General features: G+C 38.6%; 1 protein-coding gene across 1 annotated transcript in view; it reads left to right on the top strand.

The window, feature by feature from the left end:
* Positions 1 to 15,734, top strand: part of EXOC4 (exocyst complex component 4) — a 737,569-nt gene that overhangs the window by 606,331 nt on the left and 115,504 nt on the right. The gene's annotated exons all lie outside the window — the stretch shown is intronic.

The raw sequence follows: 15,734 nt of genomic DNA on the forward strand, positions 1-15,734 counted from the left end.
TCTGTTTCAACAATCACAACAATAAGAGTGGACAGTGCCTGGCATGATACAGCGGCTTTATGAGTTTTCAGGTATTATTATTCCCATTGAACAGATGAGAAAACTGAGGTGCAGAGAAAGTAAATAACTCCCCCAAGTTTATAGAGCTGCTAAATGACAGGGCTAGAATATGAACCTAGATAATCTGACTTCCAGAGGCATCACATTATGATCAACCAGCCTAAAATGAATCAGGGATTTGTGTTTTTGAAGTTATTCTTCCATTTTCACTGATCATCATAATCTCGACTGATATTCAGATAATTTTCTGCTAATATCATAGGGATTTATCATATAGGCACTTTGATTCTAGATTTTACTTGTTATCATTAGTATTCATTGTATTATATTTAATGTATTATATCATTGTGGGTTCTCTCTCTTCCAATAATAGTTTGTTAAATAGAAATCCAATTATATCTGGAGGGGGAAATGTATTGAATTTAAGTGCTTTAAAACTGCTTGTCTTATTTTCCTCTGAGTTATGTGTTTGCCTAATCAGAGCAAAGAAAAATAAATAATCATTGTTGAAAAGAAGACACAAAGGGGATGAAATATAAAAATGATGTAAACATTGGTTTGGGGTAGAAGTTTATGCGGTCCTGCATATGGAAGAGAGACTAAACGATTTTTTTAGCTATTTTTAGTTAATGAGTTATATAGAAAATAACTTTTTAAATTTGTCTGGACAACCAAATGTTTATTAAGACTATTTTTTGTTGTTTTATGAAACTATCAAGTTAACATGATTAAATAACAGCAAAATATTGTTTTCCACAGGAAGGCAGTTGATCATGGTAATTCTTAAGTTTTTATTTGTCATGAGTTATATATTAAACGTTTAATGAAAAAAATGAGAATAAAAGCAAAAATCAGGTTTGCACTCTTATGAAGTATTTTCCTTCCATGAAACCCTTATGGCACACCAAATATCCTCCATAAATATTGAATGAATGAAACTGAATTTAAAAATTGGAAGGATAAGCCACTCTTCAAATGCTAGAAATGAAATGTAAGGAGTAAGCAGGCCTCAGTTTGGAAGAAAATGCCTTCAGTGGACTCCCTAAAACTTACATACATAGTAACATGTTCTCTTTGGAAGCCCACAGGCCTACAAGTCCTCAGCACGTCCATTAACTAGTTGTTTTGGTTTTGCCTTTGCTGGGTCTTTATACCTCCTTAATTTCTTCATCCAGTTAGATAAGAGAAGCAGAAATCTAGCATAGCAAGGAATGTATTTAGATGTAGAAACAGTAGGAATAAAGTAGAGCATAAATGATTTTCAGAAAAGTTCCACTTGGAAATTTAAAAGGTTCTCCATACAAGTAACAGCTGTTAAAAGATCCCAGCTAACTACAGCCATTGAAGACTCTTTAGATAGATTCGAAAGAGCCAAGGGCAAGAGGTGATGCAGGAAAAAACAGCTTTAGCTACCATGAATAAAGTGTTCATTAGAATGGAGATATTTATTGCACTATCTCTGGATGCTTAACAGGACTTTAAAAATATAAATATAAAAGCAAACATGAATCAGAAAACATGAATATATTAAGTGCAAGAGTAGAAAATGCTTTGCTAAAATGTTTTTTTTTCCTTCAATTAAACAAGTTGAAGGTCATAGTTGGATATAAAACACTGCCACACAAGTCTAGGTGAGAAGCTGACTTAAATCACAAAATTAAACACAAAAGGTCATTAACTGGGAACTAAGCTGCAAACATATCAATTAATGTTTAAGACAACTGAATTAGGCACTCCATTATTATATCAAAATGATATGACTCTTGTCAGCATAAGATTGGCAGTAAATGGAAAACAAACACATTTAAAAATCTCCCCAACACAGCACAGCAATGCCTAGTCTATTGGACAATTATTTGAGAATTGTGATTACTTGTTAGGTATCATGAAAAAGTCATTCATTTGTTTTCTACATTTTATTTTTTGTGTAATTTCAGATTGTGGAATTAACGTTTTTTTCATTGAGGTGTGCATTTAATTCCATCCCTTTTTCTCTCATTTGGAGTCTTAATTTAAAAAAAATACATAATTCTTCTAATATAGTCCCACTTAGCTCTTGTCTGGTAATGACCATCTGTGCCATTGTGGTGGTGGGCAGGGTGCCTGTGAAGGAGCCTGGGCAGGTGGGCGGGAAGAGGTGTTCCTAAGACAAGGACGAGTGGTGGGACCACCCAGAACCACTGCTCAGAAGGCTGTGCCTGCTGAAGTCCTTGCCCAGTTCTGTCTCTGCCAATGCCTGTTCTCTGCCTCGGGCTGACATTCCCTCCAGGTCATGAAGGACCGCTTGCCTCCTCATATCTGTCTCTCTCTCCCTGTTCAACTTTTCCAGGTTCCCATTCTACCATACTCTTGCATACCTCTTGGACTTTGCCATTACATTTCCCTCTTCCTGGAAGACCCTTTGCTCACCCCATGTCCCCATCCTATACCTGCCCAGCTCAGCTTTCAAGATTCAGCTCAGGTGTCCACTCCTCCAACTTCTCCTCCCAGAATGCCTCTGCCCCTTTGCACGCCATCCTGCTTCCCACCTGGGCTAGGAGCTCACAATCTGGGGGGGACTCAAACAGGCAAGCAGGCACTTAATAGTGTGCTGACTGCTACTGCCAAAGGTGAAAACGTGGATAAACATACACAGAAGAGACCAGTAGAACAACAAAAAGTCACGCTATAACTATAATACATTAGAAAAGGGGAGGGCTGTAATTGGGGCTGAAGGGAGGGGACATAAGTAACCTGAATCCTCACCCATCCCTCAAGCAAGATGCCTAAAATTTAATTTACATCAATAAGTAGTCATTTTGACAAAATCTTCAGAGAGGTAGATATAATCACTGGAAGAATCTGGAAGCAGAAGTCATTTTTTAAACAGTCGTATGTGGTTGTTACTTGCACAGGCCTGAGGCTAGGGAGGGGTGGGCCAGAAGATCAGTGCTCAATGCTGTAGGTCAGGCATCCTCAAACTAGGGCCGGGGAGCCACATGCTGCCCGCCGGGTGTTTTTGCCATCGCTGCCTGTCCTGCTTAGCAGCCGACTTATCCCGGGCCCACAGTGCGCATGTGTAGAATGTGTGGCCACACTCTCCAACGGTCTGAGGGACAGTGAGCTGGCCCCCTGTGTAAAAAGTTTGAGGACCCCTGCTGTAGGTTATGTAAACCTGGGTAATTTTCACTTTGGTTTAAAATTTTTATTTGCTTAAAAAAATAGTCCACACATCCTCAAACCCTGTTTACTGCTAGTTCCCTACTGCTCCACAAATACAGTGCCAATGTAACATTTCTACCCCTGGGAAAAAAATCATAATCCTAAGCTGTCTTCACTTTTCTGCCAAGAAATAACCAGAATGGTCAATAAGCTGGAATACTCAGAGGATGGAGTTCAGTGCTCTATAAAATGCAACTTTTAATCCTGCAATCATTCTCAGGAGTTGAAAAACCGAAGTATATTATGTTCAACTTACAATAAGTGATTTTTGGTTATTTTAATCCTGTATCCTGATAATTTTTTTTAAAGCTTAAGAAATGTTCTTTATAGGAAATTATTATTACTTGTATCAGTGCAGAACTTACAGTGGGTCCTGGCAGGAAAACTGCATGCCTCTAGAAGTCCAGCACCTAAAGAAAAAACTTGCACCTAATTGTTAATATCTACTGTTGCTTGACAACATCTATGAAGAAAACTTAGTGGCCAGGCTTTATTTGAGTGGCTTAGCTAAAGTAAGATGCATTCTTTTCCCAAGCTCACGGAGCATTTCAGTGCAATGGTGTTCCAACTTGATTGTATACATTGTAACTCTAAGCGGATGCCCTCAGCCTCAAAATAATATGCTGCTTTGCAATTAGCTTTTTGGCCATTGCTACCAGTATCGATTTTCATGGAATTTTTCATCATCTTCACCTGTTGATGCATCAGTGTGCTCATCTGCTTGGTACCAAAAAGGGGATACAAAGTGCGGAGAAACCCTAAGACTGAGCCTGGGGTTCCTGCCCCACTGTGCCCCTGATTCTCCCTATGTCCCCCCACTCTTCTGATCCTCTGGCTCTTCCTCCAGACAGCCTGTGAGTCTAGAATTTATTTATAGGCATTTAGGTCATATTTAAGGTCCAATAAAGCTGTGTTGTAATGTCATGTATTTACACTTTACAGTAGGTTGGAACCTGCGCTTACATAATGGGCACAAGTTTATTCTGCCCCTTTTGTAGAACTTCAAACATAATTTGACTATTCTTAGTTACTATTTAGGGTTCCAGTTTTAGTATGTTTACATTTATGGTATTTTTTGCAAATATTTGTCATTTATTTGATGTCTCAGAAATACAACCTTCAATTAAAGCTGTGTTTTATAAGAAAATTTGTTCAATTCTTTAATGATTACTATTTTCCAGTGTGGTTTCCAGAAAAACATTGTCATAAAAGCAGAGGCTGCCCGTAATAGCTTTTGAAACCATCAAGTTCCTAGGTCAAATCAGGATTCAACACTAATATCAAAGGTGTAGGATTAATGACTTAAGTGCCTAGGCAATATCATTATTCTAGAATTTTAGTGTTGAATGACAGTCATAGAATGAGTCATATAATAGTTGCTCAGTAAATGCTTGTTGAATGAATATACGTCTGTATTCATGTACTGCTTGAAATACAAGTAGCGGAGTTAAATAAGAGAAAGGATAGCATAGGAAAAATCTTCAAAGATAGAGTACAGATACTTAACTGTTTACCCAAAATCTGAGCTGCAATTTTACATTAGTAATTGGAAATTAGAAATAAAAAACATTAACCGTTTTATGTATAGAATATACTGTTAATAGTACAGGCAAAAGTACAAGAGTTATGCTGCTAGGGAAGAAAAATAACAACCTAAATTTAAAATATAATTATAGAGAAACTTTAAAGGATTTCTTCTCATAAATCTTGCAGCTCCAAGTCAAATAGGAACAATTTTTCTGTTTGTTTTTTTTTTTAAACTAATGAATCTCTCATTATAATACATTTGGACTTATCACACAGTTACCTACATAGACCTGTGATTAAAATCTTGGTCTCTGATTAGAGACTAGCTGCTTGAACTCTCGTGTTCTGCTACCAACCCAGCATTTATATGATGCTTTTGTGTCTTTCAGACAAGGAGCCTATACAGTGTGAAGCTGCCTTTAGCAGAATGGTACCTGCAATTTAGTCTCCAGACCTTTGCCCATTTGCCATAGCATTGATACCTAGCATTTTTTCTTCTAGGAGAGGCTCAATTGTGCCTAATATAATAGTTTTTCTGTGCTCACCCATAAGAACATAACACCACTCCAAAATATTTATACAAGGACAGAAAGAGACTGATAGGAGAAACTATGCATTTATATATTCATGGATTAAATATGTCAAAACATAACCGATTGTCATTCTAAATTTTATCTCTCTGGATCTGAAATGAGAATGGCAGAAACAATTTGCAAGGATTCTAATTGCTTTAGTAATATTGTTCAGGTTTTTAATTTGTTGCATTAACTTCTCATCACCCATGTTATTTCTCATATAAATTTTTCACTTCCAGAAACTCAACACACTGGGAAGAAACTTAAAGAGAACTGTCAAGGGGTCTGTCTAGGAAGTGATTCCCAGGAGATTGCTATCCTAGGAACTATTTTGTACAGGGCTAGGGGAGATACTGATTTTGAAAAGCCCAACAATTGCCCTTATATTTCTTGCTATTTGTTTTTTCTTGCTTACACTTTTTTTTTTTTTTGAAATGTGAAAATGTTTAAACCCACAGAAAAGTTAAAATAACAGTCCAATGAATGCATATATACTGTATTCTAACTTAGATTTACTGGCTGTTAACATCTTGCTATATCCACTCCATTTTCTCTCCAAATACAAACACACACTCCCTTCCTGCCAAACAATCCCAAAATAGGCTACAGACATAATGACCCTTTACTCCTAAACACTTCAGCATGCATCTCCCAAGAACCAAGATGTTCTCCTATGTACCTACATCATTACCATATGCATTCGTTTTATGTTTCAGTCATAACAAATTGCTATAAACTTAGTGGCTCAAAACAACACAAATTCATACTTTCATAGTTCTGTAGAGATCCAACCCATTTCTCACTTGACCAAAATCAACATATCTTCAGGGCTGCATTTCCTTCTGGAGATTCTATGAGTTAAGCCATTTCATTGCCTTTTTCAGCCTCTTGAGGCCAACTTCATTCCTTCCTCTGTGAGCTTCATCCATTTTCAAAGTGAGCAACAGAACATCTCTCTGACCACTTCTTCCATTATAATGTCTTTCTTCCTAGGAAGAGCCAAGAAAGGTTCTCTGCTTTTAACAATTCATGTAATTAGATTTGCTCCACCTGGATAATCCAGGATAATCTCCCATCTCAGGGTCCTTAAGTTCATCACGTCTGCACAGTTTCTTTTTCATGTAAAGTAACATATTCACAGGTTCCTGCAACTAGGATATGGACATCTTTGTAGGACCATTATTCTGCCTACCACACCACACTTAACAAAATCAGCCTTCATTCAAAACTTTTTCCAACATATAGTTCATACTTCTATTTCCCCAGTTGCTCCCAAAACGTGTCACCTAGAGTTTTAAAAATCCAGGATCCAATCAAGGTGCACACAGTATGTCTCTTTAGTTTCCATTAATCTGCAACAGTCTCATCAACTCTATTTTTCATGATACGGAATCATTTGAGAAGATACTACAACTTGTGAGAGGCAGTACGGCTGTGGCTTTGATTAGTAAACTAAGAACAGAAACCAGCTCTGTTTCCACCTTAGCTATGTTATGCAAAATGATCACATCTTCCTCTGTGTGCTTCAGCTTTCTCTATAAAATGCTTGATAAATATCTGTAGGGAGTTAACTATGCTGCCAGCAAAAATCGCGTCCCTTTGGCAGGGGTCGTCGCAAGGGATAAGCAAATAATAGAAATGGAAAATAATAGAATATAAAAATAAAAGAAGACACAGAGATGAAAGTACAGTGTTTATAAAATATAGTTTTATAAAGTTGGGGGAGTCAGGAGGTCCTCCAGCATTCCCATGAGCTGTGAGGCCATGAGTGAGGTCCCACATCCATATTTATTGGTGCGGTGATTGGTTGCCAAGGGTGTCAGATTTACATAATAACAGGTAATTTGTTTTAGGTTAAAAGTCTCCCAGAAAGCTTCTAGAGATCCCTTAATTAACTCTATCTACGTGAACAAACATTTACAAAATCTTTCAAAGACAAACTTCTAAGATAAAATTATCATTTAGCCGAAAGGTTAAATAGAAATATAGTGGCTCTGTATTTCTTTATCTACTTTTTTGTTGATTGAGACAGGTAGTCAGGAGTGAAGGAGGAACTGTCCCTTAGGCTAATTGCTTTTAGCCACAGGTGTCTGTCGGGTGGGCAGGTATTCTTTGATCAGTTCTCATCCTGTGGCCCCATGCTGAGCTTTGTCATACAGAAGCATCAGGTGCAAGCTGACAGGTCTGAGACACAGCATCACCTTGGAAAGCTCTACTGATGGGTGTGAGATGCCCTTCTGAGTTGAGGCAGCTTTTGATATGTGAACTAACACGTTCACATATTCCTTCAGGGCAAAGCCCTGCAAAACTCCTGAAATCTTATATGTCTCGATAGAGCAACAAATCCTCACTTCCTTGGTATATCTAGTCAAAGAACACATTTATAGAGCCAAGCAGACTTTAACACAGCATTTTTCATACTCTGGGTCATGGCATATTAGTGGATTAGGAAATCTTTCTAGCGACCTTGGAACCTACCACAGGATCTAGGGCAGGGCCTAAGTAATGGTAGATTCCTAGTGAAATCTGCTAAAGAATTAATGAGTCAATAATAAAAAGACAACCCAATTAAAAAATTAACAAAGAATCAGAATAGACATTTCTATAAAAAGATATACAAATGGCTAATAAGCACATCATTAGCCATCAGGGAAATGCAAGTCAAAGCCACAATGAGATTCTACTTCACACTCACTAAGATAACTATAATTTTAAAAAATGACAGGTAATAACAAGCATTGGCAAGGCTGTAAAGAAATTGGAACCCTCATACACTACTAGTAGAAATGTAAAATGGTGCAGCTATTTTGAAAAACACTCTGGCATTTCATCAGAAGGTTAAAGGTAGAGTTATCATATCACTACGTGATTCTATTCCCGGGCGTATGTACTGAAAATAAATGAAAACAAGCATTCACACAAAAACATATACACAAATGTTCATAGAAGCATTATTATAGTAGCTAAAAGGTAGAAACTGCCCAAGTGCATCAACTAATGAATGAATAAATGTGATCTATCCATGCAATGGAATATTGAAATAAAGTAGTGCTACATGCTTGAACATGGATGAACCTTGAAAACATGCTAAATGAAAGATGCTAATCACAAAGACCACATATTGTATGATTCCATGTATATGAATGGGAGTCATATATGAATGTCCAGAATAGGGAAATCTATAAAGACAAAATACTGTCTACCTAGGGCTGGGGATTGAAGGTCAGGGGTAAATGTGGATGGATACAATGTTTCTTTTGGGGGTGATAAAAATTTTCTAAAATTAATTATGGCCATGATTGCAAAACTCTGACTGTACTAAAAAACATTGACCTATACATTTTAAATGGATTATTTTATAGTATGTAAATTATAACTCGATAAAGCCATTATTTTTTTAAATGCCTACACCTGAGCCCCACCCATAACCAATTAAATCAGGATTTCTGCAAGTGGAATTTGGTATCAGGTATTTTGTTTAAGCTTCCCTGGTTAAGCTTTTAATGTACAGCTGGCGTGAGAACCACTGGTTTAGACTAATTGTCAAGGTCCCTCTCAATGCTAAAACATGATAAATCCATAGGTGGAGTGTTTTGTGACTTTCCCAGCAAACAAGCTGATTTAAAGGCTCAAGGGAAATAGCTGGTTTCCTGCCAACCCCAACCACTTCCCCTCCCCCCACCACTCACCCTCTCTCCCTCTCCTCCTCCCTCTCTCTCCCTCTCTTTCACCTTGATGATGGTAAGGGTCAATTTCTCTGGTTGTTATCTCTCAGTAAAAACCCAGCAATCCCAATTTCTGAAATATATGAATATTATTTTCAGTCCTGAGCAGAACCCAGGAGAAGGGAAGGTACTGATATTTTCTCATAAGCAACTTGATTGCAAAGAACACACTGAGGACTTTTCACTCTCATTCCCAATCCCGCCTCTGCACATTGGAGGACTGCTCAGCCTCATCTAGCTAGTCAAAAGCATCGCAGGTTTTTAAATGGTAGAAGAAAAGTTGGCAGAAAAGCGAATGAAAATCCTTGATAATGATCATTGCAGTAGGAGACAAACTTCTAGAAAGGAGCAATTACTGATTAAATATGAAAAATAGCTACCCACGTGAGAGTGTGTAATGAAATACACATGCATGGAAACCACTGAAGGATAGACTTAGTGATGGGTTTTAGCAGTTTCTAGGAGAAAAAAACATTGTAATCAAGATAACTGGACAATTTTATTCCTATTTATGAGGGTTTAGCTAAGATCATTTTAGAAAAACAATTTCTGAAAACCTGATTAAAGAACCCATCAGAATGATACTACCCCCATTATTTTTGACACAGATGAATTAGGTTTTAAAAGGGTTGAAGATTGAGCAGTCGTAGAAAGCAGAATTGCTAAATGAAAGTATCATTGTCACATCTCATAAGAATCAGTTGGTGTTAATAGGAATCTAGGTAAGTGTCCTGACCTTTCTATAAACTTCATCAGTTTAAGACTGGCAGATAATGGCTAAGAGATCTTTCATAGGTCACCTTAACATGTCTCAGTTTCTCTACCTGTACAACAGAACTAATTAATCCCCGTGCCAAAGAATTTAATGAATTCCCAGTAGCATTGAATGTAGTCAAACATTTTTGTTAGGTTTTGTATAAATCAAGGTCTAACATGGAAAACAGAAACCACTTCAAATATTTACCTCAGAGAGAGTTTATGCAGGGAATTGGTTATACAGGTTAATGAGGATCTGAGTGTCAAACAGGGGACATTAAAATAACCCACAGATTAGCAACAGCAGGAAGCTATTACCACTCCCACCATTGTCTGGACTCAGCTAGGTACCTGGAAAACAGCCTGCAGGGCTCAGGCCCCTCTGCCCCAGTGCAGATCAGATGGAGCTTAGAGCAAAGCAGCCTAAAACGTCTAGGGTCCACACTTTTTATTCTATAGCCATTCTCACCCTTATACCCATATCTTAAATGTTCATGCTTCTGCTAATACAAGATAACCATTCATCACATAAAGGCATTCTGCCCCTCTCCCCAACAAGGGAGACCCAAAGCCTCATCAGTCATTATATTCAAGTCTAGAATCTCCACGGGTTCTCTATTTCAGGTCAGATGTGATTCCTCATATCTGGTCACCTCTGAACTAAATTGGAGCATCAGTCACTACCAATGCTCCTCATGTATAATAGTAGGGGCAATACCACTTCATACCCATTAGGGTGGCTATTATTTTTATAAAAACAAAAGCAGAACATATCAAACGTTAGCAAGCACATGGAGAAATTGGAACCGGGGTACATTGCTGCTGGGAATGTAAAATGGTGTAGCCACTGTAGAAAACAATTTGGCAGTTCCTTATAAAGTTAAACACAACTACCAATTCCATTCCTAGGTATATACCCAAAAGAATTGAAAGCAGGGACTCCAACAGACACTCGTACACCCATGTTCATAGCAGTATTAGTTGCACAAGCCAAAAGATGGAAACTATCCAAATGCCAATCAACAGATGAACGGATAAGCAAAATGTGGTATGCAATGGAGTATTATTCAGCTTTAAAAAGGAATGAAATTCTAATATATGCTACAACAAGGATGAACCTTGAAAACATGTTAAGTGAAATAAGGCAGATACAAAAGGACATGTGTGATTTCCCTTATATGAGGTTTCTAGAAAAGGCATATTCCTAGACTCAAAGTAGAATAGTGGTTACCAGGGGCTGAGGGGAGGAGGGAATGGGACATTACTATTTACTAGACACTAAGTTTCTGTTTGGGATGATGGAAAAATTCTGGAAATGGATGGTTGCTCAACATTGTGAATGTATTTAATGCCACTAAATTGTAAATTTTAAAATGGTTAATATAAATTTTATGTACATTTTATCACAATCTAAAAAGAGTAGGGGAACAAAAAGAAACCACTGATTAATACATGCATTAGAATGCAAGGCTGCTTCAGTCCTCCTTTCTGTAACTGGCTACGAGACAGTAGGTGATATTTATCACTTCCTTCAACCACCTAGCCCATGTTCCTCTTCGAGCACCTCCGCTGGTCAGAGTGCTTTACTTGTTTGTGTTTTACCTACCCTTTGTTCTTAGTGGTCTTGCCTTTCTTAGGCTGCTGTGGTTTTTCCACTACATTTACTATAGACATGGAAGTACTCAGGGGTCTCACTGAACTCAACTTGGTCCTGCCTGCTCTTCTTGCATAGAAGCATCTTTCTCCTTAGCAAATCAGATCACTCCATCCAGGCATTGAAGTAACCCCTTTCTCTGCCTATTGGTTCAGTGGTGCAAGAAGCCCCAAGTAGCTAGATGACAACCTCTCCTTCAATTTAATGTAGTCACTGTTGTTTCTTCCAGCGGAAGCATGCTAGATGGGCTTAGCCCAAAGTTGCAGTGGCAAGAAAAAAACCTCTATGAGAAGTTTTAATAATGAGAGGAAGGGCCATTTCTACTTTTAATCCTTGGTTCCCAGACCCACATTTTCTTGTTATTGGTCGGGGGAAAGGAAGGAGAAGCACATATGTTGGTCTCAGCGTCAAAGCATTCCAGCACCCAGCTTGGTAAGTGTTGGCCCCTGACTGATACCACAGCTAAACCCTGCAGAGGCCATTTGACCCGTCAGGCCAGCTCCTTCTGGGTAACTGGGCACACGGCAAGAGAGGGGAGCTCCAGGACTGTGGGCCCTGCCTCGCTTCTTTTGCTGTCAAATAAGTTTGGAATGGGGCAGGGAGAGAGAACAGGTCTGAGTGTGTATGTTCTATGATTGTACAGACACAGCACAGATCTGCAAGTCAGTCACTTTGAAACCATCTATGATAGTTCTTTCTTAATTGCATTTTGTCTGCTGGAAATGCAGACTTTTCTGCCTTTCTTTCAGTGGATAACAGAATTCTTTAAACACTAAATGGAGACAATTTGGGGCATCTTTGGCAAAATTTTCTTAAAAGAATTCTTATCAGATTGACCTCTTTAAAGAATATAATTGTGTGGCAAATTTAAGTTAAATAGGTTTAACAGTCTTGGCAAAATTCTTTTAAATGAATTCTTGTGGATTGAGCTTATTAAAGATTACAAATAATTGTGTGGCAGAAATTAAGCTTAACAGTTTTAACAATCTTCCTCAGTTTTATAGCCTTCTATGTGAGTGTATTGGCCAGCTGATTAGGAAGGCGACTCCTCATACGGGGTTCAGTACCCAAAACATACACATTCTTAGTTCTGAGTTCTGTTCCTGGCTATGTCAGAAAGTCTCTGGGCAATTGCTGAGCCCTTGTTACTTCTGGGTTTCTGTTACTTACCTTCTGATTCTAATGATTATTCTGCCCATGCATAATAAGCAAAAGATGAAGGGTATGTAGAAATTCAGATCTAGAAAGAGGAAATAATACTGGTCTGGATGCCAGGTGGTAGTCATTTCGGCAATGAGATGCTCTGCAGGGGACGGTGACTGCTTTAGCAAGGCTGGAGCCACCGGTCCCGACCAGCCTTCAGGCCAACCACTCCCTGCCTCCCACTGGGGGCTGAGTGACTGCAATACTGTGTCCTCCAGCTGTCCATGCTGTGATTCTGGACATGCCCGTTTGAAAGTTTTCTCATGTGGGGTGATATTTTCCACTTTTCTTCCCTCCACTTTGTAATTATTGATTTAAAAGGTAACCACGTTTTTTGGAGAAAATGTGGAAAGTACAGAAAAGCAGAAAGCAGGATCTACTCACCCAATCCAGTTAACATTTTGGTGTACAGATATCCAACCTTTGTTCAGTTCATATATTTGATTATTTTCTATTAATATCATATGGTACATATAGTCTTATAAGTTTATTTAAGCAACTGCATATCATGGCTAAATATAAGCTATACCAAACATTTTTCTATGGTATCAAGTATTTTCTACTATATAATTTCTAATGACTTGATAGTTTTCCACATTATGGCTATACCATAATTTAATAAATCAGGGATTTAGAAAAAAGTCTGTAGTCAAGCAGCTAAACCCATCCTTTTAAGGTTGTTGTAACACATAAAAACCTTCCACCAAGCTCCTTGACACACACAAATCCTCGAAGGAATGATTTTTTTTTTATGTGAAATGGTTATAGCTGTCAATCACTTATTCTCCATGTCATGGTTTCTGTGCTCTTTTCAGGTCGTTAGTGGGTGATTATGGATTCCTGTCAAATGAGATGTCTGCTATGTATTCAACATGAGGCAGTTTGTATTTTTCTCAGTCTATTGCTCTCCTGTCTGAGGAGGTTAAGCAAAGGGAAATGGGGTAGGCATCTCGCACTGGAAGCGCAAAGGCAGTTGTGCCCAGGGCCCAAGATCCCCACTCAAGCAGATTAGACTCCTACATAAATACATTTGTCTTGATTGTCACATTCCACCCAGGGTTACACCTATATGCATAAAAATAGCTCCAGGCCTAGTTTTCAAAGCTGTTTGCCTCCCTTGTAGCTTTCTAACCACCCAGCTCAGAGGCATTTTTCGTGTTAAATCTATCAAAGATGATTAAGGGGCTAGAACAGTTGATGTAGAAGGGCAGATTAAGAAAACTAAATATTTACAACCTAACTGAGAGACAGCCAAGGGGAAAATATTATAAATGTCTTCTGGGCTTGAATCATGGAAGAGACATTGTTTTGCTTTTCCCAGTAACTGAATTTTAGGGCTATCTAAATTCAGAGAGTTTTCTGAGGATGCCATCACTTTATGCTAATTAGATAATTGTGTCAGTTAGAAATTGCATTTAGCAGCTAGTAACAGAAACTTGAAATAGCAGTGGCTTAAACAAATGGGGTTTCATTTTCTCTGCTTTGACATGAAACTCAGAAGCATATTGTCTGGGACTGCACTGCAGCTCCATGATGGCATTGGTGCACCAGTGCCCCTCTCTCTTTTGGCTCCATTAGTCTCAGCCCTGGCTCCCAAGTTCAAGGTCACCTGATGTTTGACAAGAGCTGCTGCAGCCTCAGTTGCCATAGCTGCATTCCAAAAGGGGGAAAGGAAAAAGAGGAAAAAACTGAGATTGCTTGAGAGAGCTTTCTTGAAGCCCATCTACTGGTTTCAGGTTATGTCTCACTGGCCACCACATACGCAAGAGGGGCAGGAAAATTTAGTGGGGTTTTTGTTTTGTTTCATTCTAAGTTGAACACATGGCTAACCCCAACAATTTCAGGGTCCTTGTGCCAAGAAGCCATGGGGTAATGGCTAATTGGGTAGGCAACTAGTTGTTTCTGTTATAATCACTTAGCTCTTGAAGATTCTGATAAAAGGCTGGACTATGAGACACAGCGACACACGCTTTGGTGCTACAAAGTTCTGTTTATAAAACTAGCCCTTGAGACCTGACTTATTTCCTCCTGCTCATTCTTATGTATGTAAATATATTCATCATGGTATACCTTGGGTTGATGCTAAATAAACTAGTTGTCTCAACAGACCTAAGAGTAATAACTACAGCTAATTAGCTTTTACCAAGTTCCACACACTGTTATGCAATTAAAAACAGCACCTGAATGATTGGCTTCAAAATAAGGTGGGAGGGGGTAGATAGGGATGGAAGACATACCCGTTGAGTTGCTAAGGGTCAAAACTGGGAGATGAATACATGGGATACATCGAGGTTTGTTAAACTCTTGTTTTTCCTTTGTAATTGTTGAAATTTTCCCAATTAAAAGTGTTTTAAATCACCTTAAAAATAAGCCTTACATTACTTCATATAAGGTCAGATAATAATGCTCAGGGAATTTTAAGCAGCATCACACAACAAGCGAGTGGCAGATTCAGGATTCAAACCCAGGTTTATCTGACTTTGAAGCCTGTGCTCCAACCCTTGCAACTCCAGAAAAGCATACTTCACAGACAAACAAGCCTGGGCATCACCTGGAAACTAGTTACAAATGCAGAATTTGGGGCCCCACCCCAAGACCTTTCACAAGACCCCAAGACTGGTATGTACACCCAAGTTTCATGAGCTCAGTCCACTGCTCCTTACTGCCTCCGTACCCACAACTTACCCAAATCAGCCAATCGATTTTGGCTTTTCCTTAAAAAAAGATAACACTCTGTTGACATAAGAAGGCTAATCATGAGTCACTACTTGGTAGCATAAACAATTTTAATAAGGACTTGATTCACAGCAGTTGTTTCTTTCAACATTGAGCGTCTGCTATAGTGTTGGGCGGTAAGTGCCCATGTGTCAATTAAGCATCTTTCTGACTGTATGTCAACTGTTTTTAATCGCTGCATGCTCAAGACTTAATATGGCTTATCCTACTTCAATAAAGCCCTGGCTTCTTCTCACTTAAGGTATTTTGAGTTTTAAAAGCCTCCGGACTTACAGAAAACACTCCAGGTGCCCGTTC

This window comes from Microcebus murinus, chromosome 9 (assembly GCF_040939455.1).
Source record: "Microcebus murinus isolate Inina chromosome 9, M.murinus_Inina_mat1.0, whole genome shotgun sequence".
In the NCBI taxonomy this organism is placed as follows: domain Eukaryota; kingdom Metazoa; phylum Chordata; class Mammalia; order Primates; family Cheirogaleidae; genus Microcebus; species Microcebus murinus.